The following is a 13,789-nucleotide window of genomic DNA, read 5'->3' as shown; positions in this document are numbered from 1 at the left end:
CAGTGTTTACATTAGAATTTCTGTTTTAAAACTTAGTTGGTGACTCTGGATTTTCCAGTGTTCTTCTTTTACAAAGATTTAAATGTGGAATCATAGCCAACAGAGGAAAGCCATCCTGCTTGCTAATGCCATGGAGATATTTTTACAGACTTAGTCTTTTTTTCAATGATTGACTTGACTCCATTTCTTTTAAGATAAGTCATTTTTGCATTGAAGATAAGTCTTTTCCTCTTTGCTTTTGTTGTGTCAGAACAAGATGTTTAAAAACCATCTGAGAAACTAAAGTCCATTCTCTCTTCTTCTTATGTTTGGAGCAAAGAAAGAAAGGCACCATTGCCCTTCCTCAGGCTGCCCTGCTCCAACTCACTTTGTGTCTGGTGTGATCACAGGGCCACTCCAGCAACAGGACAAAGCTTCAGTGTAAACATAGATCAAAAGGCTAGAATCCCAGGGTGGCCAGCACATGGCTGTGGTTGCTGCCATGTGCAGGGCTGTTCTCCATAGGGCTTAATCCCTGGACATCAGATTGTGCCTCCTAGAAATGACAGGGAAGCTTCCCTGATGATACCTCAACAATATGGCTGCATAAACAAGACCTGAAGAATGATAATATCAACATACAGGCTTACTGGAAGGGAGAAATCTCAGCGTCTCACCCCTAGACTAAGAACTATAGGCAGCAGCGAAGGACTGGAGAGAGGGAGAATTAGCCCTGCCCTGGGACAAGTTCCCTAAACAGGTTATCCAAAGTGAGTGAGTCATGAAACCATACACACTCAAGCCACATGGATTTATCAAGTTATATTTATATATTTATGCACATATATGTAACAATAATACTCAAGAAGAGGCCATCAGTTTGATGGTGATGAGAGGAGGCAAGGGAAGGATTGGAGGGAGGACAGGGTCAGGTGAAGTGATATAATTAAACAAATTTTTTAAGAAAAATGAAAAAGTAAAGCCCATGAAACTCTACAAAAGAATGATCAACTCACCCTGACAGACACTTTCCCAATTTGGGGAAGCAAAATTTCCTGTTAAACTAATAATAAAGGACTATTTCCAGCAACTTTGAAACCATTAAATCTTAATTTTTTTCTTTTTATTAGAAATGAAAGTTTGAGGGGTAATTTAAAACATTACTATTTATATTTTTTAGTTTATTATAAAATGTATTTGTTGTAAGTTTTCCGGTCATAAAATGTCCCAGTGACTTTCACTCTAAATCAGGAACAGGAGACTTAAGTTACAAAATCAGTAGTGGAGTTAACCTGTTTTTTTCTAGACGAAGAGGTCTGAATTATAAACTTTTTAAAGCATCACATATCTCTCTGGTTTTTACTAATGTATGAAAAACAGACAAACCTGTAAAAATGGAAGAAACCACAAACAGTAACACGGAAGACAGAGTTACGTTTTCGGTACTGGAGTCGTCAGTCAGACATTCCTTTTCAGAAAAGGCGCCTTGGCCTTTATGACTAATAGCATCTGGTTGTGTTCTTTCTGAAGTGTCCCTTCCTCTGGTGGTGAAGGCTGATTGCTTTCAGAGCCTTCTGAGAAGTCATGAGATCAAACCCTTCACTCTTACACCGGCTTTCATTTCTTGGTTTGCGGTTCTTTGTTCCTCATTTCCCCCCTGGGGGTCATTCGGCAGCTCAAGCTGTCCTAGAGCCTGTGGCAGCCATCCTGGAGCCGACTTCTCAGGGCTGAGATTACAGGTGAGAGCCAGTACACCTGACGTGTCCCTACTCCAGATAGGTCAATATCTTTCACTTGTAAGAAATCCACAAACAGGGACAAATAGCCAAACGAATGGAAGCACATGAATTATGAACCAAAGGCTGTGGAGCCCCCAGCTGGATCAGGCCCTCTGGATAAGTGAGACCATTGAATAGCTTGAACTGTTTGGGAGGCATCCAGGCAGTGGGACCAGGATCTGTCCTTAGTGCATGAGCTGGCTGTTTGGAACCTTGGGCTTACACAGGGACACATGCTCAGCCTGGAAGGAGGGGACAGGACCTGCCTGTACTGAAACCACCAGGTTTAAATGAATCCCCAGGGGAGTCTTGGCCCTGGAGGAGATGGGAGTGGAGGGGAGGGGCTGGGGGGAAGGTGGGAGTGGGGGCGGGAGGGGGGAGGACAGGGGAACCCATGGCTGATGTATAAAATTAAAACACATAGTAATAATAATAATAATCATAAGAAGAAGAAGAAGAAGAAGAAGAAGAAGAAGAAGAAGAAGAAGAAGAAGAAGAAGAAGAAGAAGAAGAAATCCACAAACAGGATTCTCAAGACAAGGGAGGCAAACACAGCATTTGAAAAGCTTACCACTAAGCTGCCAGAGAAATAAATGCATTTGGTAGGCAAGTTCTACTACCAGCCTCAGCACCTGGAAATAATCTGAATTTTGCCGGAACTGTAAGGACTCTGAGCCCAGGCCTTACTTACTCCCTTGCACAAGCATGGCGGTGACCGCATCACTCATGAGGCTGTCACAGTGTGCTGCACCTGAGTGGTGTTAACTGGCAGGAACTTTTGACAGAGTCCTCATGATCTTTCCCACAGTCTTTCTTCACTCTGCTCTGTACTTAGGAGGAGACACAGATTGGCTCAAATGTCTCCTCTCACCTGGGTCATCTCTGTAACTTAGAGATGTGTGACTCCACATTAGAGCAGGATACGGACATTGGAGCCTGTCCTTCAGCCTGTGGCACTGCTGTGAGTGGCAGAACTGTTAAGGGGGGCCTCGCGGACTTCAGCTCACTGGGAATGTGAGCCCTTACCTTTCACTCTAATTTCTAAGCCACAAGAGGACCCATTTAGTGCACCACGTGCCTCTGCATATGGGGAGACACAAGACTGACTGGCCATGGACCTTCACGATTATGATCCAAAACGAACCTTTCCCTTTAAAAGCTCTCCCAAGCCCGGCTAACTACCACAACACCATCAGGGATGGCTTTGGAGTCTAAGGGTCTTACCATTAAGTCCAGGAGAGACCTGCACCAAGCGTTAGAGCTGGCTTCTCATGGGAACTGCCATGTCTTAGCTCCAATTCCTAACCTTTCTGACCAATCATTACTATTACTGCTGCATTTCAATGTCCTTATGTTCCTAGATTTATTCCAAAAGGCAGCTTTTCCAATCTGAGTACATTCCATATATTTGTGCATATTTATTTCACTATAAACCTCAAAAAATCCATGCTGTGCTACCTCAAACAAGCATAAGCCAGAGAATGTACATCCAACTGTATTAATGTCTGTGGGTGGGTGGGTATGGTTTCTGCTGTGATCTGCTCTGCTGTTTTTGTATGTAGCTTGCTTTGACAGTCAGCAAAGAATATACTTGAAATGCTCACCACCTTTCTCTGATTCCACAGGCCACGGTGTCTGTTCAGTCACATTTTGACACCTCCACACAAGTCATGAAGTCTTTATGAGAGTTTTGCTTACAAGAATGGCTCCATATTTGTTTGAGTGTGAGAAGTTTCACACTTCAAAGATTCTTTGTGGAACATATACCAATACACACAGGAACTTACACACACATAGAGGCACACATGCATGTACACACATGCATGGATACACACTCCAATAGTTAAAACAGAGCTGCCATTTTTATCCTCACCAGGACCAGACATTTTACTAACTGTCTTCCATACGATCTCTCATTTTGTTATATAGTGTTGGTGAATGATAACTACCAGCCTCATTTTACTTGTGAGAATACCATGGTATAATTTGTCCAAACACCTAAGTGCGATGTAGCAGAACTGAGTTTTTAGGTAAAGGCTCTGCTCAGCCAACCACTGTGTCCTTATGCCTTAATCCCTTTCCTCCTAAGGGCTGGGCCACTTCCAAAAGTGTCTATGGGGAAAGTATGCAGTCCTGTTGGCAGGTCATAGATGTCCAGGTTCTCCTGCACCATCAGTGATTGCAAATGACAATCCAGAAGACGGCATGATACTTTTTGCCACTTAAAGAGCACCTCCTGGCTTTTCAGCACCATCTATACTCACATAAAAGCACAGGAAGTTCTGTTCTTTCATTTTTTATTTATTTATTTTTTTAGTGACTTAAAAGTATAACTAACTCTCAAATTACAGAGATAAGTGATGGTTCTTCATTTGAAAAGGCTAAAAGTTTTCTTTAATTGTTTCTAAGATGTTCTCTATGCCAGGAATTCTTTTGACAATTCATAGACCTCTTGGTAAATATGTTTCATTTACAACTATTTCTTAAGACCTCAGGATGATATGCAAGATGACAACCATCTTTCTCAAAGGGAAAGAAATGTTTAGCAACTAGCTTGCTAATGAATACTACTTCATCAGTACACAGGGCTACTGAGAGCTGCTGCTCAGTTGTAGCCATATAAGGCTTAGGGTTTGATCCCCAACAAAACAAAACAAACCCAAAAGGTGACTGGTGGTTTGTTTTTTTTCTTTTGTTTTGTTGTTTTTGCTTTTTGTTTTGTTTTCTCTCTTGAACCATTAACCGACTGCAAAGTGGTTTGGGCATTTGTCATTTCTGTTGAAGTCATTACTTGAGAGCAACTGTGTAGAAGATTCATTTGGCTTAAAGCATGGGAGATTTCTGGACAACTTCACTGATGCTTTGCTGAATTTGCATCAAGCTCTTCTGCCTTTGAGTGCTACATCTGTGAGCACAGTTGAGTCTACCAAAGAAATGGATAGTGGCTTGTAAAGCAAGAGTCAACAGGACTCTTCCAGCATCTACTGTTGCATGGCCTGCAAGCTTCGAATGGCTTTTGACACTTTACAATGATTGAAAGAGACAATGTTTCATGACATGTAAAAATTACCCAGAATTCTCCTCCAGTATCCATAAAGCTTATTGGGAATGCAGCCATTCATTCATTTCTGTATAGCATGTGGTGACTTCCACAGCCTGAAGACAGTGGTATGTTGTGGGATTTTGTACACTGTGAAGATGTGTCCCTATGATTGGTTTAATAAAAAGCTGAATGTGCAATAGCTAGGCAGGAAGAGGTTAGGCAGGACTTCCAGGGACAGAGAGGACTCTGGAAAGAAGATGGCAGAATCTCCAGCCAGATGGAGAGGAAGCAGCATGGGCAGTACAAATAAAAGGTAAATGAGCCATGTAAAGGAACATAGATTAAAAGATATGGATTAATTTAAGTTATAAGAACTAGTTAGGAACAAGCCTAAGCTAAGGCCAAGCTTTCATAATTAATAAGTTTTGTGTTGTTTTTTGTGAGCTGCAGGCCCAAAGAAAAATCTATTTACAGTGATGAGTGTCTCCTAAAGGTCACAAAACCAAACATATTTACTACTTGGCCCTTTCCATACAGAGTTAGCTGACTCCTGGTGTAAAGAATACACACACACACACACACACACACACACACACACACACACACACATGCTTATGTATATCCTGTACCTTGTGCTTTAGTGTCTTTCAACAAAGGGCTGATCTGGTTCAAAATTTTCTCCAATGACGTGTGTATATACACACACAGTTATATTAACACTTCTTTCATAATCTGAGGCCTTCAATTCTTTGTACAGGTCCACAAAGTCTCTTGCTTGAGAACTTTTAAGGATTTGTTTATTATTTTGTATGTATGTGTATGTGCCTGAGTGTGTATATATGTGCCCCATTATGAGCAGGTGTCTGTGGGGCCAGAAGAGGGCATAATTTCTCCTAGAACTGGAGTTAGAAGTAGTTGTGAGCCACTGGATGTGACAGGTCCTCTTTGTAAACAGCAAGTGCTCTTAACCACTGAGCCATCAAAGCATGCACTTTAGCATAGCTTAGCTTTATCTAAGGCTAAGTGGCTAAAATTTCAGGATACTAACTGCTGTACAAACTGCAGAGGAGTAAATTCCAAGACTGGAGAAGACTTAAGAATGACCTCTTGTCATACAATACACCATGTGCTTTCCTGTCTTCAGTCTTAGTTTACTGTGATAAAACACTGATCAAAGGGAAGCCTGGCCTCGGCAGTTAAGAGCACTTCCAGAAGACTCAGGTTCAGTTCCCAACACCCAGTCAGTAGCTACGTCCATCCATAGTTCCAGCTCCAGATGTCCATCCATAGTTCCAGCTCCAGATGTCCATCCATAGTTCCAGCTCCAGATGTCCATCCATAGTTCCAGCTCCAGATGTCCATCCATAGTTCCAGCTCCAGATGTCCATCCATAGTTCCAGCTCCAAATGTCCAATGCCCCTTCTGATCTCAGTGGACTCCAGGCAAGGGCAAGGTGCACAGATGGAAATACAAGCAAAAATATCCATGCACATAAAAACAAAATCTTTAAAAGAAAAAAGTTAAAGATAAACATATAAAAAGCAACCAGGGAGGAAAGGGTCTATTTGCTTACTTATCTCAGGTCACAGTTCATCAAGGCAGGAAGTCATGTGTGTGTGTGTGTTGTGTGTTGTGTGTGTGTGTGTGTGTGTGTGTGTGTGTGTGTGTGTGAACCTGGAAGCAGAAACTGAAGCAGAAGCTAAGTGAGAGCGCTGCTCACTGGCTTGCTCCCTAAGGCTTACTCAGCCTGCTTTCTTATACACTCCAGGACTACCTGCCCAGGGGTGGTCGCAGTGTGCTGGGCCACTCCACATCAATCATCAATCAAAAAAATGTCCTACAGATGTGCCTCCTGGTTAATCTTACGGAGGCTTTCTTCAGTTAGGATTTCCTCTTCCTGGATAGTCCAGGTTTGTGCTGAGTGGACAACCAGCATGTCTCCTAATGCCGAATTTGCTGGACACCTTTCCCTGCTGCCTGGGATCTTTGTGCCAGTTATTGTCTAAGATGAGAATGGAGTCAGGCCTTGACAGGAGCCCTGTTCTGGGCTGTCCCTGCCAGGCGACTCTGCACATGGCGGCTAACTCAAGAGTTTACTTTCTGGATAAACTTTCCAGTCCCAGCATGTTTTAGATCCTTTGCTTGTTTTTCATCATGGAGTGACCTATGGGCAGTGGAGCGACCCCACCCCACCCCCAGGTAATGCATCAAGAAACTATAGTGATATTTTATTTGTATTGAAATGTGATTTTATTTGTATGTCAATAAAATTGCCTTGAGGTCAGAGCAAGCCAGAGCAGAAGCCGAGCAGTAGTGGGGCACGCCTTTAATCCCAGCACTTGGAAGGCAGAGCTAGGCAGATCTCTTGTGTGTTCAAGGACACAGCCAGCATGGCAGACACACGCCTTTAATCTCAATACCAACCATAGACGACCTGGAGGTTTGTACAAACAGGCAGTGACAAGGAGGTCATGTGGCTGGGTTTACAACCAATGAGAAAACAGAACAGAAAGTCTTTAAATAGGCAGGACGCACAGAAGTAGGTCTCTTGCGGAGAGGAGGAACCTCAGAAGCAGTGAAGGGTAAGGTTTTCCGCTTTTGCTCTGACACGTGGTTTTTAACTCTGCAATCGGTTCTGTGTTTCTTATTTAACAAACCGGTTACATCTACAAGAAACTGTCTTCCTTCTCGCAGATGGAATTAGCACACTTGAAGCAGACTCCTCTCACAGAGCTCTGCCCAACCACCACCCTAGAGAATATCTGTACCACTCAAAACATGTCTGTTGCACCATAGCAAACTCAGACACCATGCTCCAGAGCTGAGTAGCCTGTGGATATAAACAAAGTCACCTTTTTCTACATTTGCCCAAATTCCCCACTTTTTAAATTTTTTATTTTTTGAGATTATAATGTAATAATAATTCTTCCTTCCCTTTCCTCCCTTCAAACCCTACCAAATAACCCTCATTCTCTTTCAAACCATGGCTTCCTTTTTCATTAATTATTACTACACACATGTATGCATACTCATACACATACACACATACATGTATTATATGCATATATTCCTAAATATAACCTGCTCAGTCTGTATAATGGTACTTGTATGTTTGTTTAGTTGCTTAAAAAGGTCTCTGGTTCACCTAATATTTCTACTGTTTCCCCAAATACATTAGTGCAAGGCCCCGATGATGTCCCCAGGTGCTGAAGGGTCAAACTGTGTGCCTGTCACCCAGGAGTACCCATCTCATTCCCCTAACACTCTGCTCCTCACATTAGAGACCTCAGGCTTCCCCTGTAAGGTGGTATCTTGGGGGCTGTGCCTGCAGCCCAGAGCGGCTAGCCAAGTGTCTAGGGCTCTTGATGCCACAGCAGAAGAGTGCAGGGACAAGAATCTTCCCAAACAGATGCCCAAACTTACCCATGACGGCGTCTGAAGTCTCCCAGAGACGGCCAGATAAACAGCTTGTTCAGATGGGACTGGTACACTTTCGTTTAGGGATGTGGCCCCGGCAGGTCCCACGTCTCCAGTGGACGGCCACACGCCCCGAGTGCATAGACAGCATCAATTGGGCTGGATGCAGGAGGAGCACACAGAGTTAGACGGCTACAGAATGGGAGGTGGATCTGGGAGGAGACAGAGGAAGGAATGGAAATAATTCCATTGGAAATGGAAAATCAAAATACTATGCGTGAAATTCTCGAAGAATTAATAAAAACATTTTTTAAACCAGCTTGCTTGGTTATCACTTAGTTGTATGGGTTTCCTCCACACCTCCCAGGCCTGGTGCCTGCATTTGCTAGGTGAATGCTACCCACTGACAGTACCGCCCACCCAGCCATGTGTGAAGAAGCTTCCACGAGCATCCCCAGTTTATAGATTAAAATGTGATCTTCACAAAGGTGAGCCAAGTCATCTGGTGGCAGGGAACTCCAAAGCGGCTCCAGAGCTCACTGGCCTCCAGAGCGCACCAGGTCTGCTCCTCGCCAGTCTCAGATGTTTTCTTTCAAATTTATGAGAAGCTGATCTATGCCCCGAATCTTTTAACAAAGTGAGGCAGCCAGGGTCTTGGTTCTAACTTACAACCTGCGTGTGCTGTGTTATCTACATGGCTTCACTTGGCTGAGGATTTCAAGGCTTTAAGGAAAACACAGTCTGATCTCTCTGCCTACTTGGATCATTCCAAAGTGTTTGAAAGGGTAGAAATGTTCATTACCGTGTGATCAACACAGTAAAACTAACAAAATATCTCACAGATACCAAGAGAATGACAATAGACTGGCTCTTACCTGCAACAGAAATTAAGAAATTGCACATGGTGCTAGCAAATATAACCGTGAAATGTAGCAAATGTAATAAAACCTGAAGCAATGAACCTAATTGGTTTTTGTCTGGAAACTCCCTTATGATTGGGGCAGAAACACACTAGTGTGTGTTTGGAAACAGTGTGTGAACGTGCACGTGTGAGTATGTGTGTGAGGGTGAGTTGGGGGGCATTTTAAATGGAGGTCATCTCATCACGGCAATGAGATTGTACGATACCATTTTCTTTTCCTTGTTCCTTGAAAACAGTAATTTGAAATATAATGAGAAGATTCCAATAATAAGAGGGAAGAGAGAGCTAGGCTCTCCAGTACTCCAGTAATCCCAGCATGTGGGAGTCAGAGGTAAAGGATTAGGAGTTCAAGACCACACTCAGCTACATAGGAGTTTGACACCAGTCTAGTTTGCTTGAGGTCCTACCTCAAAAGAAAAGAGCAAAGGAGGCTGGCCTAGCAAGGGTAAGGCCCTGGGTTTAGTCCCCAACATGGTGGGCAGGAAAGAGGAATCAAAAACTGACAACACCTAGATTATACTGAACAAGAAATCTTCAGGGCTGACCTGAAGGGACTCCTGAAGTAACTTAGAGCAAAATTCATTACCAAGACTCTTTAAAAGTCTATAAATTTAATGTAACGTCAATCAAAATTCCATATAAATATTTTAATAGCTATAATATCCTATGGTTCTACTTATGCAAGACTCTTAGAGTGGCCAAGTTCCTAAAGATGCAAAGTAGAGGATGATTGCCAGCACATGGGGAGGCAGGAAATAGAGTCTTGCCTAATTGGTTTGGAGGAGCAGTTTTGCAAGATGAAAACCGTCTAGACACTGGTTGCACAACACTGCCAATACATGTAACACAACTGAACTTTACACTTAAATGATTCACACAGAAAAATTTTTGCTGCATTGTTTTAACTTTTGTAAATTAAAAAATAATACTATTTGTGGTTTTTAGACCTCAGAATTTTTTAATCACAGGAAGGGGGATTCCACCTTCATTGATAGTTGGGTTCAGTTGGCTTTCAAGGAAAATTAAAGCTTGACATGGGGATGCAGAAGTAGTTGGGAGGGAGTTATCTTATTTGGGAGTGCTGGCAGCCTGGGCACCCATGGTAGCTGACCAATTGTGCCCATATTAGTCTCTCCTGGATGCCCTTTATGAATTCTGCCAGTCAGGGCCTCCGCCTGCCCCATTCATTCCAAGTGAGTGATTTCCCCTTCCTTGGAGGTCAGAGAGAGAGGAGCAACTGGAAGGCACTAGCAGCAGCCTCTGTCCTAGGGCAGCAAATGCAGTGAAGTGGGGCAGGTTCTGGCGTCTTTTGAGACATAGATTTCATGTAAACTAAGAAGCAATGTTTTTAGAAGTACATCCCTGTGCAATATTTATATTAAAGCATTTGCATTTATATAGATGTGCCCTTTATAGTCTATTTTACCGTCTATGATCTATTTATGCTACATTCATGTACAACTAAAAAGTACTTGTTGCTCATCGAACATTGAGTCACCCTACAGTCACCCACTACAATCATTCCCCAGTGCCAGGCACTTTTAAGGAAATATCTTAAGTTAGATCTTTAAAGTACTGTTTTCATTATGTTACAAAGGAGAATAGCAAAGAGTCTCACAGGTGTAGCTAAAAGAAACAGGATGCAACTCAGTTATGATCTTCACCCCTTCCCATCATAGCTGTTCCTCAGACTGGGGTCTCATCCAGGAGAAGAAATCCCAAATGGAAAATGATGTATGTGAATCCTAGGGAGGCAGAGGAAACGGCCTCCTCACTCCTGTCCTCCTTCTGGAATCTGGTGGAGAAGAATGTTCTCTGTATTTCTTGAAGCACTGTGATCCTGTTTAAGGCAACATGGACCCAACAGAGATGAGCATTCTGAACTAGGAAGCTGACCTGGGAGCATCCTCAGCCCCAGACTCAATGGTACTTCCTGCCCACTGAAAAAGAAAAGGATTTCTAATGTAAGAAGCCTAGATTTCTGAGCTAAGATTTGTAATAAACAGACAGACGAGGACATACATATCTGCCTGAAAAGGTTAGAAATAGAAAGAAGGGAACAATAAAGTCAGGGTAAAATCTTATCCTAGGATGAAGATTTGTATTTAATCTGGTTAAATCTTTAATATCTCTGAAGTTCTAATGGCTTCTTCAGGCTCACACATGAAAGTATAATAACATATGTCCCTTTCATCCTTTCTTCCAAATGCTTGTAGTAAGGTACATGTCATCTGATGATAGATAGATGATGAGGAGAGAAGGGGAGAACACAGATACTAAGACAGACAGAAAAGAGATTGAAACATGTGGCAATAGAAATCTGTGAAGCCATCTTATACTATAACTACAAAATCAACAATAATGAACGGCACAGAAAAGCTTCAAGTGGACATCAATCCTTTCTTTGGAAAGAAGTTTAACTGCAGTCTATTTTCAGCTATCATTATAAATTTTATTGTTTTAAATATTGAGCCAAGGGACTTTCTTGGTGATGTTCCCTGATGAATTCTGATTGCTGAGAATAGACCCTCAATGACTATTCATTGAATGACTTAAATTTCAGCTTATAAAGCGAGAGAACATAAGACACATCGATTTGCAATTCTGCTCCATTCAAAGGAACAAGCTAAGGAATTAAACTCTGAGCCTGCAAAGGAGGGGAAGAAGCTGCAAAGGTGTTCAAGTAACATTCCAGCTCAATTCATTGGCTAAAATTTTCCACCCAGACATGTTATTTGAAGAATGGGGATTGCTGACAAAGAAGCGGTATACTTGTCTTCAAAGAAAACACCCCATTATCCCTGGGTTACCCTTCACTGTTCTCTGTATGCTTTCACGCCTCCAAACTGATGCATTGAAATTAGGCCCCAAGGCAATGGCACTTTGGAAAGTTATTAGATCAAGCAGAGGCAACTGATGTGAACCTGGTTAGTGCCATTCCAAAAGAAGCTGGAGAGACCCCACCACTTCCATCACGTGAAGAGGGCGCAATCTCTGAGTGTGAGCCTCCTTCATACACAGTTACTGCCGGCATCTTTATCCAGGACCTCCCATACTCCCAACTTTGTGAGCAACAAGTTCTCATGTTTGTAAATTACCCAGCAAAGATATTTTGTGTAAGCAGCCCAAAGCAACTGAGAATCTTCACAGACTAAGAACCAAGTGATTACATTTGGTGTGGAAGTAAAAGAAAGAAAAAAAAGTTTCTGACAATTTGTCTAATTTTTAGTCTCCAATATGGCAACCAGTGCTTTGGGTTTCAAGTTGTCCTAGTTTTTATCTGGACTGCTTTATGGAAATAATAGGAATGTAGAATTGGTGGAAGCACAGAAAGTCCATAGGGACAGTTTCTAGGAGGAGACATTTCCACGTGATTTCAGCTGCCATCTGAGTCCTGGCTTGAGTGTTCCTGTCTGGTGTGCTAGCACAGGTAACCATGCAGCCAAACTCCAGCTTCCTCACCTGTTCCCTCCAATGAGCCCTGGGAACCTGACCCACTGCTCCCCAACAGCCTTCCAAACCTAAAAGCTTGTCTTTTCTTCCAGGAGTAATGGAGAAGCCTGGGGGCGGGGCGGGGCTGATGATGAGGCTATCTGTGAGCTCCACAGTACCTGTAGTGTTAGCCAAGAAAACTTCCTTGGTCGTGTTTCTGTAGAATGAAGAGGAACGAAATACAGCTGTCCCTGTGGGTTTCTGTCCTGGGCTGCTTATCAAGCTGCCCCAGGCTGGGATCTACCACCTTGCACCGCCTACTCAGAGGCACTAGCAGCTGCTTCCTGGTCCACTGCGCAGGCCTGAACTCGGGGCTCATTGTCCAGGTGTCTAATCCTCCCCCATTAATACTCTTTGTGAGCTTCCAAACCACACTTCAGCTTTCTTGTTAAGCCCTTTCTAAATATTGTGTTCTCTTTGCCGGGATCCATCTTTCAGCTTTATCAGCGGATCTTTCTCTTGGCTGTTAAAGCACCAGCCACCCACTACGGCAGTGCTTCCAGGTTGTTGGCAATCTATTACATTTTCCAGAGAATGCTATGTATGCCCCATCCTTGCTATTTTTCAGTCCTGGTAGCAGCTTCGTGTTTTAACACCGTTCAACGAAACAAGCCCTAACCGGTTAATCAAGAACCCACCAAGAGGCCTCTCCAGTACCAATTCTTTTGTTCGGCTGCTAAAGGGAGGAGAGGCAGGCAAATGATCCTGGCATATAACAATACTGTAGGGCACATGGGCACAGGGTGCTGCTGGCACAAGAGGCGGACAGCTCACCTGGATGAACTGCAACTGTAGTGGGGAGAGTTCCTGGACCCAGCGCAGACCATTAGCTGAAGACAAGAGGTGGGAGGAGCTAAAACTTGAACTGGAGAGACTGAGTTTGATGGGCCGACGGGTCAGGCTGTGCTGCTGTGTGTCATGCATCACGGCTGCAGTTTGCAATTTGTCCTAGAGTGTCCTGTAGTCGTTGATCCCTAGGTGTTTGGAATCTCTCTTCTGGGACCTTCTACATGAAAATGGTTGATTTTAATATTAAGAAAATGCATTTGAAAATAAATAAAATGGGGCCTAGAGAGCTGGTTCCGTGGTTAAGAGTGCTCTTACTGAGGACCCAAATTCAATTCCCAGCAGCTCACAACCACCTGTAACTCCAGCTCC

The sequence above is a fragment of the Onychomys torridus genome, chromosome 2 (assembly GCF_903995425.1).
Source record: "Onychomys torridus chromosome 2, mOncTor1.1, whole genome shotgun sequence".
NCBI lineage: Eukaryota > Metazoa > Chordata > Mammalia > Rodentia > Cricetidae > Onychomys > Onychomys torridus.
Note: the sequence above shows the minus strand (reverse complement) of the source record.